Source organism: Lissotriton helveticus, chromosome 4_1, assembly GCF_964261635.1.
Source record: "Lissotriton helveticus chromosome 4_1, aLisHel1.1, whole genome shotgun sequence".
NCBI lineage: Eukaryota > Metazoa > Chordata > Amphibia > Caudata > Salamandridae > Lissotriton > Lissotriton helveticus.
The window spans coordinates 1,035,214,598-1,035,239,788 of record NC_136063.1 but is presented as its reverse complement, the minus strand read 5'-3'; positions in this window follow the sequence as shown (position 1 = coordinate 1,035,239,788).

Here is a 25,191-nt window from a genome sequence, read left to right as displayed (position 1 = left end):
AAGCTACCACTCTAAGAGCCTATCCGACCACCTGTGAGTGATGAAGTCAGAATAACAAACCCCACGGGAGAAACCCCGAATCAAACTACACCCCTACCCCAGCCCCAACAATGTGTCAATACTATAGAACTGCATTAAAATAATTAGGTAGTTACGGAGCAGTTCCGTTCGCATTCCATCATGATGCATATCTTTGGTTTTGAAAAACTCTTTTTCACATATGATTTTTTAGGGTGACTTAAGGTACAAGTCTTAACGTTCGTAATTAGAACAATATTTTCCCAGGTAGTTACATTATTTTAAACCGTCAAGGTATTCTTTTGCTGCAATCTCAGAAACAAAGAACTTTGTCTGCCCCCGTAGATAACCTTGAGCCGTGCTGGGTTATTGAGATAAGCTAGTGCTTTCTTGTCCTGAAATGGTTTTATGAGTTGGCGTAACCTCCATCTTCTTTCCACTGTAGTGTGGCAAAAATCAGGACGTGAGAAGTATGAGATACCTTTGGAGGTACGCTTAGCTTCAGGTCTGGCTTTCTCAAAAATCACATGTCTTAGCAAAAAATTGCCAAAGTAGACAAGAATAGCCCTTGGGTAGGCTCTAGGTTTGGCAGGGGTTTTTAGAGTAAATGGCATGCGATGGGCCCGTTGGATTTCGACGTCCCAGTTCCAGCTGGAGAGTTCGGGTAGTGAGTCACGGAAAAGATTAATCATAAAGGTACGGGTGTCCTCCCCCTCGGCAGTCTCCGGAACCCCCAAAATGCGCAAATTGTTTCCGCGCTGGCGGTTTTCAAAATCCTCCAGTTTCCATCTAACATCTGCTAACTCAGTTTCATGAGTCTCAACACGTGCTTGGTTTGCAGAACTTTCAGCCTCATTAGCTAGAGTTCTGGCCTCCACCTCAGTCAAACGGTCCCCGAAAGAGCAACATGTCTTTGCCAGCTTCCGGACTACTCCTTGGAGTTTGCGAAGCACCGCTTGTGCCCTACGCCCATCTTGTGAGGTCTCTTCGTGATGTGCAGCTATCACTTGTCAATAGATGCTGGTGCAGGAGTTACCAAGGTAGGCTGGGCTGATTGCGAGGAGAGATCTGCCAGAGGGCCGGGGCGGGTTAATTGTTCAGTATGGGTATGGTCCCAGTCAAGGCCTGCACCGTGAGATTTTTTGCCCCGCTTGTTAGCTGTTTTCTGCTTGAGTTTAACAGTTAGAGGTTCCGCTACACCGTCGCTCATACTGTCAGATTCATCAGTTAAATAGGAAACGGAGGTGTCAGCCCATTCAGCTTCCAATTCTGCCTCATCAGAAAAGGAAAAAAAATCACTGGCTTCTTTCTCAAGATCAACATGTACAGAGCAGGCTTTATCAGTATCATTGGTATTTGCAGCATCCCCAGCATCAGATGCATTCATCATATTCTCAGCGTTGGATATTTTGCTTACATTAATGGTTTCTAGATGAGGTTGCTTGCCAGTATCAATCTCTCCTGTTCTACCATCCCCCTGCTGAATTGTTCGATCATCAATTATGCCTCCCCTGCATCCAGCATTATCACTCGAAACTGTTTCTCCTTCTGCTGTGAGTGGCACTTTATATATTGAAACAATATTGCTAGTTATGCTGAGATTAGTGTCATTGCTCACCTCGGGGTAGCTGGTTCACGTAGTAAACCTGAAGAACTTGCAGCACCGGTGGTGTCTCCTGTACTCTCGATGCATTCTTCTGTAGTTTTGTGGCCAACTACCGGCGTTGGCATTATAGGGGTGGTTGTGAGGCTGTTCGAACTGTCGGAAAGCGGAGCCTGATGCTTCCTCTCTTGCCGCTGAAGCATACCGGAGCCTTTGCGCATGAGGTCTACCACGGTCAGGCCAGGAGCATCCTTCTTCGGGTCGTTCTTCCGGGTCACAGCTCCCAGCTTGGGGGAATCCAGTGCGGCAGGCGCTGTGACCGCTTTCTCAGCTCGTGCAGATCTCCCAGTCTTTTCCAGTGAAGTCGAAAGTCTTTCAGTCCCCCGGTGTTCTGCTGCTTTGCGCTGAGCCAGCCGCGCAGCCCTTGCTCGAGCAGCAGCTGATAGTGGAGCAGCTGCGATCTTCGGAGCCATCTCCGTAGTGTCTTGCGATCCCGCCTTAATGACCTCTGCGGACTCAGTGTGATGGGTACAGCGATCAGGTTTGAATGAGAGCGTGAACGGGGTTCCTAGAATAATCTTTAGCACAGCCCAGCCGGTAAACAAATACAGTGTACTGATTGCGTGGCCCGTGGGGGGTTGTAGAATCATTTGGCTGTGCTACACAGGTGTTGCTTTTCCCGATCACTCAGTCACTTGATCACTCGGTCATCCGATCATCCAGGTAGCGTGGTCAGTGCTCTCTCTGCATTTCTGGTCAGGAGCCCTGAAGCGTGTGTACTGCGATCCGTGTCAGATCGCCATCTTGCCTTTTCCCCATGGATTTAAAGATTCAAAAGTTTGCGCAATACATCACAAGTTGCTTTGGGAACAAGGGCCAGAGCTGGAAAAAGGCTTGCAGCTGGCTCACCTGATTAATATGCTAAGTCATCAACTTGTTAGTGAGCACGTTGAAGGGAATTCATTGGCTGATGAAGCAGCCAAGGCGACAGTGCAAACTGCTGCCATAGCTCTAATCACTTGTTCTCGCAGAAGAGTAGATGGAGAGATAATGATAGCTGTCATCGCCTCTCGAAAAAACAGCACAGGCTTGCCAAAAGGTTTTCCACACAACTACTCCTAAAAGTTAGATGCACAAAATATTCTTATGCTTAAATTCCAAGAGTGACAGATAAAGTAATACCGAACATTGTTTGGGTGTACCATCGCGGTACTCCTCTCCATGTCATCCCGAGGGAAATTCGATAGTGGAAAAGAAAAACTGGAACTTAAAGCACTCCTTAACAGCAAAGGTATTAGGCTCGGGTGGCAGTTGGATCAAATACCCATATGGGGCCAGAGGGCACTTAATAAGATGCCAAGAAGCTCCCTGTGAGGCCTTACTACGTACGAGGTCCTGGTTGGTACACGAATGTGGGTAACCAACCTCGATTGTGGCAGCACAGTGGAGGATGAAATAGCAATCAACATCAATAATCTTTTGGCTGTTTTATAGGAACTCAATGAATTGCGGGCATTACAAAGCAATGGCCAGTTAAAACGCACCGCCATTGGGAAAGTTAAAGTGTTCTGGCAAGACCTGCCTGGGTCTCAAAGATCATGACCTGGTCAGAGAATAGATTGTGGAAAAAATAGAATTTGGAGCATCATACAGACTGTCTGTACCTATCCTGGCTTTCAATGGAACAAAAACAATACTTCTTCCACCTCTGGCCGGCAAAAAAGAAAAGAGATTCTCCTCCATTGAAATGGGGAAACCAAACTATGTGGCAGATACGAAATAGCAGGCAGCATGGGCTCCTGGTTAGCCCCCAATTTCCTCTTGCTACCATACAGAAAGTTCAGACAGAAAGACTAATAAAGTTTGAAGATACTACTTAACCCCTTGCAGGTTCATGACGGAATGGTTCATTCATGAGCACAAGTGCAAGTGTGCTCACAATGGAACCATTCTGTCATGAGCACACTTTCAAAAAATCAGCAAGAAACTGCTTCCCCAACCTCCCAAAGTATAGTTAGGGTTTTCGTTGCAATGACGATCACGTGCTTGGCGCGCTGCTGTTATAACAATAAAAACTAAACTGAAACTTTGTTTCAGTTTCACAGTTTCAGTGCTTGTGGGGCTATCTCAGCCTCTGAGTACCAAAAAACATGGAAAAGGATATTTAAAAAGGGGAGAATCTCCCCTTTCCAATAGGTCCCTTCCCTAGTGTATCCCTGCTTGAGATTGCCCCAGGAGGGTGACCCCTAAGCAGGGATCCACCCACTAGCCACCAGGGAGGGAAGAGTGGCCCCTTTGGCAAGGGTCTCTGCTCCCCCATACAATTTGGCCAGACACCCCTTCTGCCCCCCTGGGGGCAGATGGGGCAGTAGCACCCAATCTGCCCCTCGGGGTCCGAAAGCACTCTAGACGCCGGGGATTTTTTTAGAGGCCAGGGATGGGGGCTGCCCAGAATGGGCATGCCAATGCCCCACCACAATTTTTTTTACAGTCTTGCTGCCCCCACATGGGAGGCAGATGGGGCAATAGCCCCTTACCTGCCAGAGGCTTCTGGGCACCAGGGATTTCTTTTCTCCAAAGGTTGGGCGGAGGATACCTAGAATTGGTATGCCATTGCCCCACCCCAAAAAAAATCCCACCATCTTTCTGCCCCCCAGGAGGTAGACGGGGAAGTAGCCCCTGATCTGCACCCGGGGGGCAGGAAGCCCACAAGGTGCCAGGGATTTATTTTATATACTTAGGGGTGAGGGCTGCCCAAAATTGGCATATCAATGGCCCCACCCCCAGATAAAAAAATGCTACAGTCTTTCTGCCCCCCAGAGACAGATGGGGCAGTAACCGCTTATCTGCCCAGTCAGGGGGGCAGAAAGCCCCCTAGGCTCCAGGGATTTAATTCCCTCAAAGTTCGGGGTGGGGGCTGCCCAGAATGGGCATGCCAATGCTCCGACCCCCCCACAAAATGCCATAGTCTTTCTGCACCCCACAGGAGGCAAATGGGGCAGGAGCCCCTAAACTGCCCCCGAGGGGTAGAAAGCCCACTAGGTACCAGGGATTTTTTTTATATGTAGGTGTGGGGTTGCCCAAAATGGGCATGCCAATGCCCCCACCCAAAAAAACCTCACTACAGTCTTTCTGTCCCCGGGAGGCAGATGGGGTGATAGCCTCTTATCGGTCCTTTTGGGGGGCAGAATCCCACTAGGCACCAAGGATATATTGTTTCAAAATTCAGGGGTGGGGGCTGCCCAGAATGGGTATGACAATGCCCCCCCACCCCCAAAAAAGATGCCACCGTTTTTTTTCCCTCCTAGGAGGCAGATGAGGACAGTAGCCCCTGATCTGCCCCGGGGGGTGCAGAGATCCCACTAGGCACCAGTGATTATGTTACCTTTTTTTATACGTAGGGATGGGGTCTGCCCAGAATGGGCATCCCAATGTTCCCACCCACCCTACAAAATAGCCACAGTCTTTGTGCCCCCCTTGGAGGAATATCTGAACAATAGCCCCTATTTTTTCCCCTCCCCAGGGCGGCAGGAAGCCCACTAGGCACAGACTTTTTTCTGAATGTGCCTACCTGTGGATTTTGGGTCCTAGCACAGCTAGCACCCAAGGAAACCTAGCAAACCCATACATTTTTGAAAACTAGACACCCAGGGAAATCCAGGATGTGGTGACTTGTGTGGCTCTCCCTCAGTTCTGTTACCCAGAATCCCACTGAGTGGTAGGAAATTTGGGGATCCATGCAAATTCCAAAACTGTCCCATAAAGAAATTTGAGAAAAATTTGTTTTTTTTCAGCTACATTTTGAGGTTTGCAGGGAAAACGTTGGGGGATCCATGCAAGCCATACCTCTCTGGACTCCTCCCAGTGTCTAGTTTTCAGAAATGTGTGTGTTTGGTAGTTTCCCAAGGTGACCGCTGAGTCCGGGACCAAAAACCCAGGTGACCCCCTTTGCAAAACTAGGTTGTTTTGTTTTAGGTAATTTTGATGTCTCCTCAATACATTTTGGGCCCTTGCCTGTTGTGGGTACTTGACCCACCCATGCGAGTGAAGTACCACTTTTCTCAGAAGACTTTGGGGAATGTGGGGTGAGTGGAAATGTGTGGATCCATGCAGATTCTGGAACTTTCCACCACAGAAATGTGAAGAACATGTTTTTTTGACAAAGTTTGAGGTTTGCAAGGGATTCCCCTGGGTGTATAGTCTTCAAAAATGTATAGGTTTGCTAGGATTCCCTTGGTGCCAGCAAAGCTAGGGTTCAAAATCAACAGCTAGGCACTTTGCAAAACAAAGGTCAGTTTGCACTGTGAAAACATGGTGTGTTCATGTTACATTTTGCGCCGTTTCCTGTCGCGGTCACTAAGCCTAACCACACAAGCGAGGTGCCATTTTTCTTGGAAGACTTTCGGTAATGCAGGGTGGGTAGAATTTTGTGGATCCACGCAGAATCCAGAACTTTCCACCACAGAAATGTGAAGAAAATGTGTTTGTTTTTTTGCCAAAGTTTGAGGTTTGTGAAGTTTACAGTTTCATACGTCATTATTTCGATATTTACACCATAAAAGACATCATATAAAATAAAATGCTGAGTAATAGAGCCTGGTGAAAGCAAGACAAGTTGTCCCATTCTAGTTTTCCCTGGGTGTCTAGTTTTCAAAAATATATAGGTTTGCTAGGTTTCCCTGGGTGCCGGAAGAGCAAGGGTTCAAAATCTACAGTTAGGCACTTTGCAAAAAAGGGTCAGTTTTCAAGGTAAAAATGAAGTGTGTCCACGTTGCTTTTTGAGCGATTTCCTGTCACGGGCACTAGGCTTACCCACACAAGTGAGGTACCATTTCTATTAGGAGACTTAGGGTAACAAATAATGCAGAGCAACTGTTATTACCTATTGAGTTTCGATACGTTTCTGCCTTTCAAATGAAAGACAATGTGTAAAAAAGAAGTCACTTTGAAAAATGTCCTATAATTCTCATGCTAGTATGGGTACTCACAATTTCGGAAATGTGCAAAGAGTTACTGTTTCTACACTCTATTTTTTGTTCCAATTTCAAAAATACATAGGTGTCTTTCATCCCATTTTTTCACTATATATATTTTCCCAAATAAATTGCTACATACCCGGTACGTAATAAAACACCATTGCAAGACGCTGCTCAGTTATTGGCTCTGGGTGCGTCGGGATCTTGGTGAACCTACAAGTCCTATATATCCCCACAACCAAAAAGGTCCAGAAAATGTAACAGTATATTGTTTTCAAACATCTGTTATAATTAGTAGAAGTTACAGGTGAAAACATTGGCACAAATGGCTGCTTTTTTTCAACTCATTTTCAGTTTTTCCTATTTTCAACAGTTAGTTTCTATAAAGAAGTTCTGAAGGATCTGCACAAATGACCCCTTGTTGAATTTAGGATTTTGTCTCCTTTTGTGAAATGTATAGATTTCTGGGATCCACTATTGGCTTTATACCCATTTCTACCATTAATTGGAAGAAAGTTGAAAGCACAAAACATAGAAAAAATAGGCTATGTCCCAGTAAAATGCCAAAACTGTGTAAAAATGTTGGTTGTCTGTCAAAAATCCTCAGTCCCTGAAAGCCGGGAATATTGTGATTTCAGCCCCACAAACCCTTTGTTGATCCCATTTGCAGGGAAAAACACAGAAGCTTTCATTTGCAGCACTTTTTCCCCATTTTTTCCCCAAAAAACAAAATGTAGCTGTATTTTTGCTAATTTCTGGGTCCCCTCCAGGGTAATCCACAAACCCTGGGTTCCTTTAGAATCCCCATGATGTTGGAAGAAAAGGATGCAAATTTGGCATGGATACCTTATGTGGTCAAAACGCTATAGGGGCCAAAGCGCAAACTACCCCATAATGCCAAAAAAATGCTTAGCACAGGGGAGGAAAAGGTCTAGCAGCGAAGGGGTTAATGAAATAATGATTTGCTAGCAATGGAATGGACCTCATGCCTATTGAAATTGAACAACAACAACATTCTAATGAAACACATATCTCAATTTGGCCTAATACCGATCTCTATATGAATATGCCTCAAAAGGAGTCCTCTGCCAGTTTATCAAAACCTGCTAAGCTATCAAAGATAGATCGAACAGGGTCTGGTTACTTCATCAATTTTGACACCATCTCTCTGGATCCTAGTGAACCTGAGATACCACCAGCTTCAGTATCCCGCTAAGAAAAAATATATAACATCTACCTTTGGCTGAAAAAGACTTAATTTGTTTTTCCTTGGCTACAGCTCTGGATTGCGATTGGTTTACTGTTCTTAGTCCTCTGGATAGGTGTAGTGACTATCTGTTTCCTGCTTCTGAATAGACATTATCTCCCAGACCGCTCTGCAGTACAACAGGTTAACTTGGTCCTGAAACCACATGCATCATCTCATCGTGAACAAAGAGACCTGTCCCTTGTGAACTTTACAGCAGTTCTGATTCCTGAAGGCACAGTTGGGGATAGGGTTTCATATGATTTATATGGTCCCACTGAACATTTGACTACACTACATATATTTAAAATTACTTTGAATTATATCGTCACCTTCATTACATTTTCTGATGATTGGGACTTTGAAACTGTGAATAGCATGCTGTCTGATTTAGAGCGATGTGCTGCATTTGTTAGAAATGAACTGTATGATGATATATCTGATTTTGACACCATGTATTGTTAACAATGTTATGGTCATCATTTTTAGCACAAGACAAGTATTCCACATAATGTTTTTGCTTACCATCAATGGGAACATAGCGCAAAACCACCAAAAGGTATTTCACAAACATTTGCACAAAAGTTTGCATATTTAGCTAGGTTTAACTCTTTAGACCGACCTCATATTATTATAAGGTTGCACCTACATCTGCGAAGAAAAATATGCTCACCAACATGAAACAGATATGCTCAGCTTCCTTTATTTCCCAGCTGTCTTTACAAGGTTTCTGCTTTTGGAGGCACACTATCGACACAAAATCTGTCTGGGGGACTAAAGATTGGCAAGTTGAGGGAACTGACCCGTTATTTAGAGCATGGCTCATACCACAGAAAAGTATCTTCCTAAATGAAACCGTGAAACAGACTTCCTGTCTTGGATTAGCCAAGATTAAGGACTTGAACACACCTCAGGTTCCCACATTTTCACACTTTGAGGGATGGCAAAACTATACACAACATAGTGAGAATAAGGTTGATGACATCATACATGAGGGTTCATCTAATTCCAAAGACGCTAATTGGAAGGGATGGCTAGTTTGGCCTATCAACACAAATGGATGTCAGTCAAGATTCAAGGGTACCGCCAAAGGGTTTAGTATCCATAGGCCTGACCAATGCTATGTACAACGAGAACATCTGGGTTGGTGACATCCTACAGTATTGTCCCAGGTGAAACAACACTTGTCCTTACTATCAGATGACATGGATTTAAGGATTTTTTTGCTAGATCCCCAAAAACCACGTCGTAAATGGTTCTCATTTGCCATTTACAACAACGTTTGGACATTCTCTCAACAGGAAGCTGCGGAGAGGTTGCTTGAAATTGACAGGGTTAACTTAGAAAAGGCTTTGGCAGTGGTTAATTATGTCTTGACCATCAAATGAAACATGAACTCTGATCACATGCAATTTTATATTCCAAATTAAAGTACTCTAGCAGTCTTCAGATTCATTAGATCTTGTCTGTTAATCGATTAGCACCTCTTGCACCAACCAATATGTAGTTCATCTTTGTGCAAATCACCCTACGACTCCCTCAGGGCTGTAATATTAAATTAACATAGAATTGTCTTAAGGCTACCTCCCGAAATTACTGTTGTCTAAAAAGTCATTTTCCAAGTGCCTTTTTATAAAAACAAATGTCTGAAATGAGTGCCTCCACATAATATATCATAGGAGAACCCATGAAAATAGGGTTCAAATTAATGCTTACTAAATAGACTGTTATTAAGCAGAGTGAAAAAATCTCAGTGACAGAACAATTTATTAATCACAGTATATAAAAAAACAAGTCCATCTTCCTATCCTACAATTGCAACTACCACCACAAGATTCAGTGAAGTGTATCATAATTATCACCATGTGTGCAAGCAACCCGTATCACAAAGCAGTGTTCCAGAATTAGATCATGCTTTGAAGGACTTAGAGTCACCTTTAGTCAAAAAGTGATCTGTAAACGCAAAATTCTTCTTGCTAATGAAAAGAAAGCAAAACTCATATTATATCTCCACTTGAGTGACAGTAGTTCAGTGTGAATATTTTACCCAAAATTGTATCTAAAAATAAAACCACATACCTTAACAAAGTTTACCTCTATCATCTACACCATGTTGCTGCTATTATAACTGTGATGATTGCCTCCCTGTCAGAAGTATCTTCAGGGAGTTATCTGTTCGAGTAAGGTTAAGCTTGCGACTCCTATAAACAATACAGAACAGCCATGAAGTTCCAAATGTGAGTTTAATTATAGCTGGTAAGAAAGTTATATACCAATTGCATAAATGGGAGGAATTGAATATCTACTCTAGGCGACATCAGTAAATACCAAGCACTAAGCGTAAACAGGTTCATCACTGTTTACAGAGCTGGGTCTCCCCCAAACATGCATAAATAGACTCAGTATATAGGAACAATGTTACATTATTCATAATATCGGCATTTGTAATGACTGCAAAATAGCAACTGTAGATATGGAGTAGTTGCCGTCTCTAAGACTACAGAGATGAATCACCACCTGCAATGCATGCAAAAATCAGTACATAGGAACATTTTATAATTTCGCCATGATATAAATAAAGTTACAACTTGTCAACATAAAGTGGCCGATATGTGTGTCATAACAAGACATTCACTAATCCAAAAAATGCAGAGCGAGAGCAAAAGGCATATACTCCCAACTTGCTCGTAATACAATCTGTATAGCTACCGCATTAGTGATTCAGGATCGCTGGGTCTCCTAGCATGGCAGGTAAACTGCATAGTTTGGACAAAGTCAGAGCCATGGAGAAAGGAGGTGTGTACATAATGCGTCATAGCTTGCATGACGTATGCGGGACCCAAGCCAGACCCGCTGTCTTTGAAACAGCAATACCTATGAATACTGAAATGGACTAGATACTATTGTACATTTCCGTTAGCAATTCCAAATTCCAAATTTCAAATACGAGTATAACTTATAACGTAAAGCAAACCACCTATAAAAAAAATATTATATACGAACTAAATTGTACCGCTAAGGTAATGGTGTAGCCGCATATAATTAGATGTAAAGTATAATGAGTCCTATCTCTAAAATGGCCACCATTTGTGTCCAAACTAATAAAGAACTAGTGTGAAAAGGAGGGTCACATTTGTTTACAGATTGAAGATGAAAATATGGTAATTATATTATATTATATTCTTGATATCATTTGTATATCAGGAAACATTGTCAAATCTTACATAGTGAGTAGTAGCAATTGAGCACAGTGTAAATAAGGTACGTGTTCTACATTTCATTTATATTTTGACACTATTGTAAAAGATTTCCAAATTAAGAGGAAATGTTTACAAAAATAAAATGATCTTCCATTAAAGGATCTATGGAGTAAAACGTCCATAGTATAAGTAAAATTACTTAAATTCAAGGCTCAATTTCTATGAATCCATGATTCGATGTCTACCACTTTGACTATATACTTTTTTTTAATTCATTTTTGCCTCTATAGTCACAAGTCACTTACTGTTAACAAATTTACCCATATCTTAGGAAACAATGCAATTCCTGCTCAGTATTGAGGCCAGTTTCAACTGTCTGTAATCGCAAGATCCATTTAGCCTCAATTCTTTTCGGTGTTAATTCTCTATTTCCACCCCTGGGCTCCCTTGATATATGATCTATACGAAAAAAAATCATGCCTTTATTAAGTCTCTGTGATCTACACTCATTTATGTGGACCGCCAGTAGGGAGCTATAATCAGGATGTAGTTTCCATAGGATGACTGTTCTTTCATTTGCCAATAACTTAAGTGCTGTTTCTCAAATACTTGTGAAATTTTCAAAACTAGTTTGATGCTTACTTCAGCACCTGTCTTGAAATTGTCAGGGTGCTCCATCAAGCAAAGGCCAAGAAAAAGGGGGGGTCTAAAAATGAGATTTCCTTATGTTAAATTACATAGGAACTATAAAATAGGCTGTAGCACAAACTGCTCAACTGAATTACCTCAAATGTGGCAGAAAGGTAGCTGTTGTTCCAGAAAGTGACCTTTTTTGAATAAGTGTAAATCCATTGAGTAGTTTTGGAGTTATTTAAAGCTTTTTCAGATACACAACTGGGGACATGAAGGGTTTGCATTTACAACACAGGGCTACTCGAATGTACGCAGCAAGAGGAGTGTTGTAATTGGCTAGCCTCAAGCTGAGGAAAATGTTTCAGCCGCCATTTAGGTGATGCAGAGCTGGCGCGGGGTACTGTGCAAAGGAAAAAAAAAGCTAACACGTGTGAGGGTAGGAGTACCTTGACCTCATAGATGTATTGTAGGGGTCTGTTAGTGGTTTTTTATAAGTTTTAAAAGAGGCCAGTTCCTTTTTTTCCACTTGGTTGGGGTTGTGGCTCAGTGGCAGCACTCAGCACAGCCCCCATGTAATGTCATGGTGGGGTCTTGCATCCAGCTTGGGATTGGACCACCAGTTTATGAAGTTGGTCCCGGCGAATATCTGTAAAATGGAAATAGTATAGAAGGGGTCAGGGTAGGGGTAACCTGACCCCTAAACTGTATTGTAGGGCTTGGGAAGAATACCATTGAGTCATGCAACCACTCACAAACCAACTCACAGACTCACACACCCACTTATAGAATCACTCAGGCAGGCAGTATGCGATTCCAAATTCAAATTTAAAAAAAATATATAGTATCATTATACTCTTCTCAACCATTTTCACTAAGAATAACCAAACACAACTTCAACTACAAAATAAACTCTCCTTCCCTCATAAAGGACCAAGGACACAACAACATCTCCTGCAATCACCACTGACTATCAAATTATACATTTTCTAAAAATAATTCACAGGTCTCAAAACCTTTTCCCATCACTGTACCACCACAAATCCTTGAGTTTTCAGCGCTAATGGTTGAACAGTAAAGTCATCTTGCATACTGAGGGAACATAGGGTCCTATGAGACCTCCTGGTACCTCCAGTAACTGCTACACAGCTGGATTCCTGAGACCCTGTTAGAGGCTTCAGAACCTTTCACCTCCACATTCTCAAAGTGAGTACTACTTAACAAACAATAGAAATTCACTGAAAAAAAGCAAAAGTTACAAGAACATTATAATTAGAAATCAGCAATCTCAAATTTACAGAAATTCACTGAAAATGCCAATGGTTACAGTACGAAATAAGCATTTAAAAAATCTTACAAATTCACTGAAAACAACAAAGGTTACAGGGACGTTACAGTTAGGAAATAGAATTTTAAAAAAACGTAGAAATTCAATGGAAAAACAAAGGTTACAGAGATGTTATAGTTAGGCTCAGATTTCACTCATACAAAACCAGTAGAGTTCAGCAGTTATAGTTACCTGAGCTAACTATAACTTTCATCCCTGCAATGGACTGCTTATGACCTCACATTTTTCATTACTGATGACATGGTCAGTGACATCACTCATGATAGCTCAAATGACATCACTGATGACATCATCCACAGATCCTGTCACACATTGACTAGCACACCAAAGAGCATCTTATACACCCACTCCCACTCTCCTACAACCACTGACATATCCATTACCAGCTCCATAAAAACACTCACACATATACTCACTGATACATACAACCATTGAAATATCAACTCAACCACATAGCCACTAATCCAACTACTAACTCACATCTACAGCCACTTATGCATATACTGACAGCCAAGATAGGTACTCATACATCCAATAATACATACGTACAGGCACTTACAAACCCACTTATACATCCATAAAGCCACTCACATACTGAATCAGTCACCCATACAGGTACTCGCATACCTACTCACTCCCTCATATAGTCACTCAAACAACCACTCTTTACCCATACAGTTTCTCACACATCTAGTCACTTGCTCATACATGTAATACAACAGGAACTCACTCACCTATACAGTCACTGAGACAAACACATACTTTCCCATAAAACTCTTCTCTCACACTCACTTACTCACTGATACAGTCACTCACACACCCGTTCACTCACCCATTCAACAACTCACACACACACTAACTCACTCATATACCCACTTACACACCCATTCATGCACTCATACAGCCGCTCATCTACCCTCTCACTCTCCCATACAGGCACTTCAATATCTATTCAGTCACCCATTCCACAACCCATGCACCCTCTCATACAACATTACAGACACTGACAAACCTACACACTCACCAATATAACCACTCATTCACCTTCCCATTCAACATCACAGTCACTTAAAAAGCCACTCAGTCACCCATACAGATAGTCACAACCACTCACATACTCATATACCCACCCACACAACCACTCATCCATACAAAAACTCTCACACACACTCCCTCAAGGATAGTGTCTCACATACACACTCTTCTATTCATCACTTACACACCCACTTAAGAATCCATACAGGCACTCCCACAGTCATTTGCCTTACTATATGTGTTTAACAATGAGTAACATTTAAAAAACACTCATATTCACTGGATGATATGATACAGACACTCATGCCCAGATACAACCTCTTGCATGTCAACACATACACACATGAAACCACTAATATACCCATTCATAGAACCATATCAGTACTCACACATCCATGTATTGCTCTATAGAGCCCGCACTTACATACCCACTCACTCACTTTTACAGTCACTTACACACCATCTCACTCACCCATACAGCGGGCATGTGAAAGACTGTATAGATGAGTGAGTGGGTCTGTGAGTTTTTGTGAGCAAGCAGATGTGTCAGTGGCTGTATGAGTAAGTGAGTAGCTTTGTGAGTGCCTGTATGGGGGAGTGAGTGGTATGTATGGGGCATTAAATGATGGTTGAGAGGGTGCATGAGTGGCTGTATGGGTGAGTGAGCAGGTATCTAAGTCGGTGAGTTGGTGTCTGAGTGGCAGTTGCCAGTATGTAGCTATAGTTAGGACCTAGGTTCCCTAGGAACATAATTTTTTGTTTTGCTAATAACTTTGGTGCCATTTGATACATCTTCACAACATTTTCTAAACTAGTTTGGCAGTCACTTCAGCTGCTGTATGGAAATGTGTTGGGGTTATTTTTCAAGTTGGGCATCGAAAAAGAGGGGGTCCCAAAACACTTTTTCCCCATGCAATTTTCAATTGGGATTATAAACCACAACTACAGCCTAAACCTCTTAAAGGAATTACACAACATTTGGCAGAAAGCTAGATCTTGGTCCAGGAAGATCTCGTTTTGTAATTTGGTGTAAATCTTTTAATTAGTTTCGGAGTTAATAAAGGAAAATATTTAAGTACATCTAGAGAAACTGAAGATCGGCGTATCTGAAAGATCTCATGCCGAGATCTGATTGGCTGCCACCACTACAACTAGGAAGTGGTGGCAGCAATCTTGGGACTTCATATTGAGCCCAAGTCCCAAGAAACACAAACTTAAATGCAAGGGAGCAGTGTTGGATTACCCTGACCCCCTGGGTCTGGTGATGGGACCCCCTGAGACCAAAAACTTGTTTTTCTTAGATTCTGCAGCAAGTCTGCAGATCTGTGGCAAAATGTTAAAAAATAACAAGCATGGTCTCCCTTGCTTGTTTTGTTATTTTACTATCCCTGGGAGGGCTAGGTACCAAGGAAGGGTTAATATATCTGTTTAGGGGGAAGTGGGGAACACGTGGCCCACTCACCTGGCTAATTTTGAGCTAAGGGACCACATCCCCCAGTGCACGACATTCAAAACAAACTGGCAGCCAGCGCATGGTCTTCTTTGCGGCCCAATTTGAGCCCTGGGAATTCCAACCCGTAGGGCCCGGCCAAAAATGAAAAGAGGGAGAGGGCACACATCCCTCTCCCTGGGGCTCTGCTGCACTTTCAAACACGAGGGGGCTGCACGCCCCGCTCCCAGAGCCATTAATGGCCCTGGGGATCCCAGGAACAGCTCCTGCTAAGTCCTGGGGAACCCATCCCAGGGACATAGTGGTTTACCTGCATGCACTGGCATTGGCAGGCAAACCTGTTTTTGTTGTTGCTCGCAGGAGCAATTTGAAAACTTCCACCATGTGGGAGTAAACACAAAGTCCGCACCCAGTGAGCGGGTGCATGAAAAATGCTCCCGCACACTGGGAGCGGGTTTTTTATCGGTTTCCTTGCCTGCACTGAAGCGGGCAGGGAAACAGATAAAAAAATGTATCCCACCTGCAGGGAGTGGGATTTTTAGCTGCTCCCTGTGGGAAGGAGAAATGCTGGCTCATGCTAGAGGCAGGGAGTTGGCTGGGGCCGCATGGGCCTTAGGGTTCCCCCTCGGGCCCCAACCATTGTGTGGTGGATGCCCTGGGTGGGCACAAGTGCACCCACCCTTTGTTTGCTGGGCCCCAAAGGATGGGGCCCCTGGGCAGAAACTGGCCCAGGGAGGAGGAATGCATGCTCCTTTTAGAATATGGCCATGCCCTGGGAGATTAGGTCCCTGGAGCCACAATCAGCCCAGAGATGGGGACAAGTGCCCCCCACAAATTGTGCAGGCCCACCAGGGCCAAATGTACGCCGAGGAAGGGTCTGCGTGTCCCTCTTCTCATTAAATATAGTGCCAGTTTTGGGAGATGGGGTCGCAGGGGCCAAAAGCAACCTGGGAAGGGGGCCTGTGGGTTGGCTGCCTTTAGGAGATTGGCAATAAGGCCAAGCCACAGGTCAGGCCTTGCAGACAACCTCCTTCTGCACACGGTCAAAATATGGAGTTATCTGCATGCCGGGCTAATCCTTCTAACAGTCCCGATGCTCATGGTCAAAGGCCCTGCACAGCATGGGGTTATCTAGATGCAGGGGGGTTGTCCACAAGGCCTGGCCTCCCTCTGTCCTTTCCATGCACTACTAATGTTATGTTATGTTATAGCGGTTTTTGTAGCGCGCACTGTTACTCTTGAGTGTCCTGGCGCGGAATAGATCAGAGAGGGCAGCAGGGAGTTAGTAAATCATGCTGAAAAGGTGCGTTTTTTGCTGCTTCTTAAAGATTCGAAACTCCATAATGTGTTGGAGATCAGCAGGGAGTGAATTCCAGGCTACCGCAGCTTTGACCGAAAGAGATTTGCCTCCCAATCGGACTCTGCGGAAGCGAGGGACCACCATCCGGCATTGTGCTGCTGAACGCAGGAGGCGTTTAGGGACGTAGAAGGCAAAGCGCTTCCTAAGGTAAATGGGGCCCAGGCCATGCAGCGCTCTGTGGGCCAGTGTAAGCGCTTTAAACTGCACCCTCTGTACTACCGGAAGCCAATGCAGTTCCCAGAGATACAGGCGCACACAATAACTCGTTGGGGCATTGAAAAGGAGCCTAGCTGCAGCATTTTGAAAAATTTTAAGCCTGTGCAGCAAATAGGCTGGCAGTTCCAGAAACAGCGCATTGGCATAATCAAGTCTTGAAACAATCAGGGCGCGGGTTACCATCTCTTTTGCGGCCCTCGGAAGCAGGGGGAAGAACCTCCTGAGCATTTTGAGGGTCCTGAAACAGGTGCCCGTGAGCTTTTTTATATGGTCGGAGAAGCTGAGGTCCTCGCTAAACTAGATACCCAGATTCTTTGCTGGCCCATATTTAGGAACCGGGCAAGGAAAGCCTGGAGGCCACACACGAGTCCTAAAGTCCTCCGGAAACTGGCCGTAGAGAAGGACCTCCCACTTATCCTCATTGCATTTGAGGGAAGCCTCGGCCAACCATTGAAAAACCGAGGCTAAGCATAATTGAGCCCTGCCGGTGTTCAGGGTGGCATCATTCCAGGTAAAGAGTAATTGGGTATCATCTGCGTACGCAATCACCTTGGCCCCCAATTCCTCAGCCAGGTAGACAAGTGGCATCAGGTAGATATTAAAGAGAAGGGGGCTGAGGGTCGATCCCTGTGGCACCCCTGTCGCCAAATTCCTGACAGATGAGGAACATGGGCCATACAGACCTGTTGAGAACGAGAGTCCAGAAAGGATTTAATCCATTGCCAGACCAGACCCGAAATTCCTACAGCAGAGAGTCTGTCAAGAAGCCTCTGGTGGGGCACCGTATCGAAGGCGGCAGAGAGGTCAAGTAAGATAAGGCTGCTCTGCCGCCCCCGTCTAGACACTCTCTGAGAGGCTCCGACATCTCCACCAGGGCGGTCTCTGTGCTGTAGGAGGCTCTAAAGCCTGACTCTGCTGGGTGGAGAGCCCCCGAGGACTCAACGAAAGCCTCAAACTGCCGGAAGACCACCTTTTCACATACCTTAGCCAGTGCAGGCAGCAGTGAGATTGGTCGATGGTTAGCCGGCTGCAGGGGGTCAAGGGTAGGTTTCTTCAGGAGGGGAAGAAGTTTAGCACGTTTCCATTTAGTAGGAACGAATCCCAACTGAAGTGAGGAATTGACCAAATCCACTACTGCTGGGCAGACTACCTCAGTTACACCCGCTAGGACCCACGCAGGGCAGGGGTCTGCTGGGGAGCCAGACTTGAGGGCCTGCAAGAGGGCCAGTACATCCGCCTCAGTGGTGGGTAGAAAAGATGAGAACACAACAGAACCTAATCGGGGAATTGACAGGGGATTCAGGGAGGGGATCTCATTGTGCCTAGCCACAGAGCCTACACTCACTTGGATCTTAGCAATTTTGTCAATGAAAAAGGACGAGAGCTCTTCACACCACTCATTCGATAAGGGTAGTGTGCTTTGTTCCGCATAGGAGAAGAGAAAGCTCCTCACAATTGCGAAGATTTCCTTGCTATTATTCCGGGCCAGCATAATCCTCCTGGTGAAGTACTCGCTCTTAGCCTTTCTAATGGCTGTGTAATATTCTCTCTGTGCTGATCATAGGGCCCCCTTGGCAGACGCACCATAGTTCTGTCGCCAACAGTGCTCCAACCTTTTTCAGCCATGTTTCAGATCCCTAAGAGTGGAAGAGTGCCATGGCTGCGAGAGAAGAGAGCGCTGGGTGCTGCTCCGTTTAGCATTAGCACAGGACGAAGCTAGCCACAGCCGCCTCTAAATCTGTAGTGGGGAGGAGCGGGACTGACCCAGGAACTCCGAGAATGCAGGGAGATTAACCTTCTTGGCCTCTGGGCCAGAAAACGGTGTAGCATCTCTGCCGGATGGAGTGTCCTCCCATGAAAACCTGATCAGGAAGTGGTCCGTCCAAGATGTGGGCTCAGGATCTGAAAGTGATTTGGGGAAGTTGGAGCAAACCAGATCGATGAGGTGGCCTCCTGAATGGGTCGGAAGTGACACATGTTGGGTAAGCTGGGTGAGGAGCAGGGCATCCGTAAGGGACCTGGCCTCCTGGGTAGACGGGGTATCAAGGTGAATATTAAAATCGCCTAATAGAAGGTATTTAGGGTAGTGGAGGGAGCGTGGCACAATGATGTCCTCAAGTGTTTTCAGGAAAGCTCCCGGAGGACCTGGGGGGCGATACACCAGAGTTCCCCCTAATGTACAATGGGGAGAGATGGTCAGCACGAAATCGAGAGCCTCCCATCCCACCTCTAATAGCTTCACTAGTGAAGCGCCACATACTGCACATCTGCATGGAAACAGTTCATACCAAACTGCCAAGCCAGATCTCCCTGGACCAGAAAACAAATATTCTGGGACCGGTTTCAGGGTATCACCCCTCATTAGCCATGCTAGTTTGAATCTAGTGGCATAGTGAGCAGGGTGACTATAGCAACACAAAAAGATGGTGGACGGAATGCTGACCATTGTCAAACATTCACATTGTCATAGATCTGGGTTGAATCCATAATTGTTTTCAATATTCCATCCATCATCTTTTGGATGCTTGTTTTATTTTCATGACCCCTGGGTGGGCAAGGGAATACTTGGTCTGGCAGTTTGGGTTGGACTGCTCCTATGGAAATCAGGACAAGACTGATTTGCATATGGCTGGTTCCAAAGTGGGGTGGCAAGGTGAGCATGAAAATTATAGATTTAACCGATATCTATGACCAGGGGTTAATGTTTGACAATGTTCAGCATTTCGTATATCATTTTTTTGTGTTGCTGTAACCTTGAATCATGAGAATCCCTTACAGTAACCTTAGTCACCCTATCGCTACCACAATTCTTGCTGGACTGCAAGACCAGCTTGACCCTCCTCTTCTCCAGGGCCAGTCTCTTCTCCCTCTGGGCGAGTCTTCTTTCCTTCAAAGCAAGGTGGCTCATTTGGACATCGAGGGCTCTATGCCCCCTTTCACTTCCAGATATTGAAGGAACGCCGGCATGAGTGTATGGGGTCAAAGTGTTGTTGTCTGAGTGCTGTTTTGTCTCTTGATTGATTCTCCTGTGATCATCCTTCTCCCCACTGTCTAGGGTAATTGTATCCTCCTAAAGAAACTCAGTTCTGTGAGCCTCCCCCAGGCCCTGAGGACTTTCTCAAGATCCTCTTTCTTGGTTGCGGACCCAAAGTTTATCTTCATGTCCATGCAAAAGGATCTCATCTCATTGATCTTGAGTTTCAATAGGGTGGTCCAGTCGAACCTCATGTTTCATGACGTTTTTAGTAACTTTTAGAAACATTGCAGAACTTTTTCAAACTTTTCAAAACTTTCTTCAAACTTTTCAAAACTTTGGATAACTCTTACAAATAGTGCCTATGAGACTTGGAAATCCCAATTATAACTTTATAGGTGTCGACTTGGTGGTTTTTTAAGTTTTCTATCTTTTCAACTGTATGGTACTGAAAAACACAAGTTCTGGATCCCACCAATGTGAGGAAATCAGGACTAGACAAAACAGCATTTCTTAGTTTTCTAGAAAAGTGAACTCCCATCTTCTTGAGAATGCCCTTGTTCATGCACCCACAGAGTCTTTGATACTATTGTGTGCTTGAGAATCACGCATATTGCATGCTCTGATAAATGAGGATTTCTGGAACCTGTTATCAGTTCATGTGGATGCTGTTCATCCATCTCTACCACTGGCCTAGCTCACAAATCTGTTTTCCCAGTTTTGATTTCAGTATCTGATAGATTGTCTGCCGTAGATGGCAGTAATGTGAAGCTGGTCAATTCCTGTAAGAATGTGATGCTTCTCCACAAATCTGTACAATTGTGCCACAGGCAGTAGACGATTAAATTATAATTCTAACTGTTCACAGTAACCTACAGCCTTCTGATAAACAGTACATTTCTGACCTCAGTACATTTTGAGTTCCACGAATCCAAGGGTTTGGACCTGCTCACTTACCCTTTATACAGCTATCAATTCAGAATATGTTATACGTTAAGATTGTAACCAATGAGCCCAGATGTTGGACAGCCAAAACAAAGACACGATAGCTTGTACATTAAATGCGTTTTTAGACTGAAGCACAGTGTGTGTGGCAATAAAGGCATGGTTGGGGGGTATTTTGATTGCCAGGCGTATAAAAGAGCAACTCTGCTCACAGGAACTAGTTTAGAGCTATTACATGTTCAGGACACCTGTGAAGAGGTAAAACACCTACACATTTGTGGACATTCACAAGCCTTTGATAAATACTTACCGTTTTGAATTTGGTTGGAAATTTACTCCTGTCAACAGCAGGAATACAATTATTTCCATGGTCAGAAAAGAGGTAGGGGACACCTCTAGAATTGGTGGGGTAAACAGAAGAGATTTCTCCATGGTATTGATGCATCGGGTCTAACATAAAACCCTTTACCATGCGTTACTAATCCAGCAAACTCTTGCCATTCACTCTTCGGTGGGGCCCATAACACCTAACAAAACCGCACACGTTCACGCTGTTCCTGAATCAGTGATAAGTAGACGACCTGCAAGACATGCGGGGTACCTTTTAACCTACTCAATAACTATATATACATTTTATACATTAATCTTCAACAGCTGTCAGTTCTAAAGCATCAAGGTACTCCACTATTTAGTTGATGGACCAACTAGTAGGAATCAGTTGATGGTGATTAAGTCTAACTCAATCACAATTTAAAACTTTCAACATTTATTTGTCATGACTTTATTTTAATAACCACAGATTGGAGTTTAAATTTTTTCATATGATTTTGATCTAAATTCTTTAACAGTAACTCAAAATCAAATAGAATTTATTGGGCAAATACATTTAAGCATTATTTAACACAGTTAAGCATGGGAAAATTAGAAAAGGAAAATACTCATTACCCCTTGGCCATTGGGCGAAGATGAGAATGATTCACCAGAAAATGAACCCCAGATCACAGAATAGGTTCCCAAGCTGACTGTCTGTCCCTCTAACCTCCTCGGACGTATCCCTCCCGAGATAGGTTTCCCGCAACAGTCTTGTTCCTTTTCCCCATCAAAGTTCAAAGTCCAAAATGTTCAAAGTCTTTTGCACCATAAAAGATAGTCGTCTCAACTGACAGCATGTTGTGCTGAGTAAAGGTGCAGAAAAATAAAGACCACATATCACGAATGACAAAATCATGAAACATAAAAAGCAGCAGAAGAAGAACAAAAGCTTGTCATAAGCACAGGCTCCTTTATACCCTTTCACTAACTTTGTATACCCAAAATTGAAACTTTTAGGGGTTACGTTCATTTTTGATTGGTCCATTGGAGGGGTGGTGATGATCATCTCATTGTCCTCTTAGCTCAAACCAGTTCACAAATCCCTGAATCATTCTGAACTTTCACATGACTTCATACATATTTTTCATTTACGCTGTTTTAAAATTCTTTGTAACATTTTCATGGTCAAGTTACTGTCCATCCTCTGGAGCACAGTTCTCTCATCAGTTCCCCTTGCTTTTAGAATAGTCTCTCTTGGCACAACTTCTGTGGCAGGTCATGCTGGCCTTGACATCTCTCACTCCGGGCATAGGTCATACACTCGTGACTGAACATCCATTCTGAGCATGCAAAGGTACCATCTTTATTGTCTTTTGCGCCGTCGCATTTCACATCAGTCATTTTAGACAAAGCCTAGCAGGGCCAAATCGGAACTAGTACAAAATCAAACATAACAGAAATTAGATGTAGAATATAAGCCCTTCTGTTTACCGCCCACCATTCTAATTACCCATGTTAGGTTTTACCGAGCGAAAGCAACATTTAAAGCGATTATACTTACCATCTGCACTCTTTTGCCACAATACAATTCTACTACCGACAAAAATACAAACACTTTACTCTTCTTTTCTAGGTAATCACAAACCTATTTTAGTTCGATTCACATTTCATTAATTAATTACATTTTTGCAATATAGCAGTTAGTTTCCCACGTGTAATAAAAGGTGCATTTGTCGATTCATTCACATGCTTCACACAGTTAATATTATCACAGTTATAAGGGAGTAAACTTTGAAGGAGGTACAAACATTTTTTTATTTCCCCTGCTCCATTAGAATAACATATGTATCGTTTATAGAATCAGAAAAAAGTTTCATAATCCAAATGCACTTAGATCTTGACATTTCAACATGTTGGATTTGTAGCGTGTCCACTTGTTTATATAAGTGAGCATAGCTGGAACTTTGAACAGGCTTAGTGTCCTAGGAGTGTTCCTCACATTGTTTGAGAGTTGGAAATGTACTCAAAACATAGGCATAAACCTCTGAAAGTGAAGAAATATATATTTCAGACATTTCTTCAATTGGTTAGGAGGTCAAATTATTGCCATGAATGTAAATGTGATTTTCAGCATGACCCATAAAATCTTTAAATGTGAGAAAATCTATTTACTTATTTATTTGGTATATTGCAATATAGAGAGAGCAAGAGACGAGGACTAGGAAAGCTTTCAAGTCAGAGAAAAAGCAATGTGAACAGAAAGAAGTTTCTGGAAGAAAATGGTTTTGGCAGTGAAATGCCAGTTGTGAGATACCGTCCTGTAATCTCCTCTGCACAGAACACACGAAGAAAAAAACATTTTAAACTCAGCATAAGTGGATGTTGCCTTTAGAATTGTGCAGACTGACCTTGGGAAGAGTGTATTCAATTATGTGTTATCTCAATAAAAAAGTAACACCTGCGATGCTGTCATTTGAAGCTCTGCAGGAAACGAATCGAAAGGCAGTTAGAATTCAGGCGAACATCCTGCAACATCTTTGAAATAAAAAAAAACATAATGTCGGTGAAAGATGAAAACAAATCTGAAATGTGTTTATTATGTTTCAACATGTACGATGTTAGAGGAGTATTTACAGCTGTAAGACAATGAAAGGGTCAGAGATGGATTGGTGAATCGAACCTCATTTATTCGTTTCGGGTCATTCAATAGTAAGGTTTCTCTTAACCCTGATCGTAATTTTAGGTGACACGCTGCAAAAGGCCTCTAATGGACCCAGCCAAAAAATACCTAGGATATTGGTTAAATGCTAAAAGTACTTAATAATGTGAACATTTCTCAATTGGAATTCATCAAATCTTCATTGCCACATACAATGGCAGTTGGTTTTAAAAGATACTATTTAGGATGCGGAGTTACAACTAGGTTACTTGCTCATGGTGAAAGATAAAACCGCATTTTTGATTTGTATTTCAAAGCCTTAACAAATCAACTAAATTGGTAAAAAGAAAACCTGGCAGTACTCCGTCCATCATCTGTGTGTCTTTTGCTTTCTCATCCTGAGTGCGGCCGGTATGCCCAGATGTGGGTCCAGGGCTCACCATGCCACTGGATTCAATAGCCTGGCTGATGATGGGGGATCTCCGAAACCGATCCCAGGATGCTTGTTTCTTGTCCAGGGAGGACCTGGTCTGGCAGTTCGGGCTGGACTGTTCCCATGAGCATGATATAAACCATGAAACATAACAAGGTACCTGCACAGTGAATTATGGCTGGTTATTCATGCACCATCCCAAAAGGATATCCTCAGCAGATCACTGCAAATACAACAGTCTGCCAACCATGCATTTCCCCAATGTGTAGCATGCTAGTAATCCAACATAACGAGCTTCGACAACCCATAACAGTGTACTAAGCAAATGCTACAGTACTATACAACAAATTACTGTTGGACCAGGACTGGACTGGGAGTTAAAATCATCCTGGTAGGGTAAACAGCATTTAACACACAGCCTTTGCCATGCAGGAACTCTACCACACTGTCATTACCACACAGGTAAGTACCACGCAGGTAATGCCTACATATGGTCCTTTTACCATGAAGTACTTTATGACACCGGTAAGCATGTTTTTAAATAATCTACTTGTTATGGTATTTAAGTAATAGTGGTTTAGCTGCCAGTGGAGGTAAAGAGAGGTAAGAGTGATTTGGGGATCTAAAGGTGGGTAGAAGGAAAGGGAGCTTAGGGTGATTTTAGTGTTTAGGAATGGGTAGAACTAAAGGGAGGTGAGTGAATTTAAGATTGAAAGATGGGTAGATGTGAAGGGAAGAAAGTGAATTTAGGGATTCTTGGGTGGGGAGAGATAAAGTTAGGTAAGG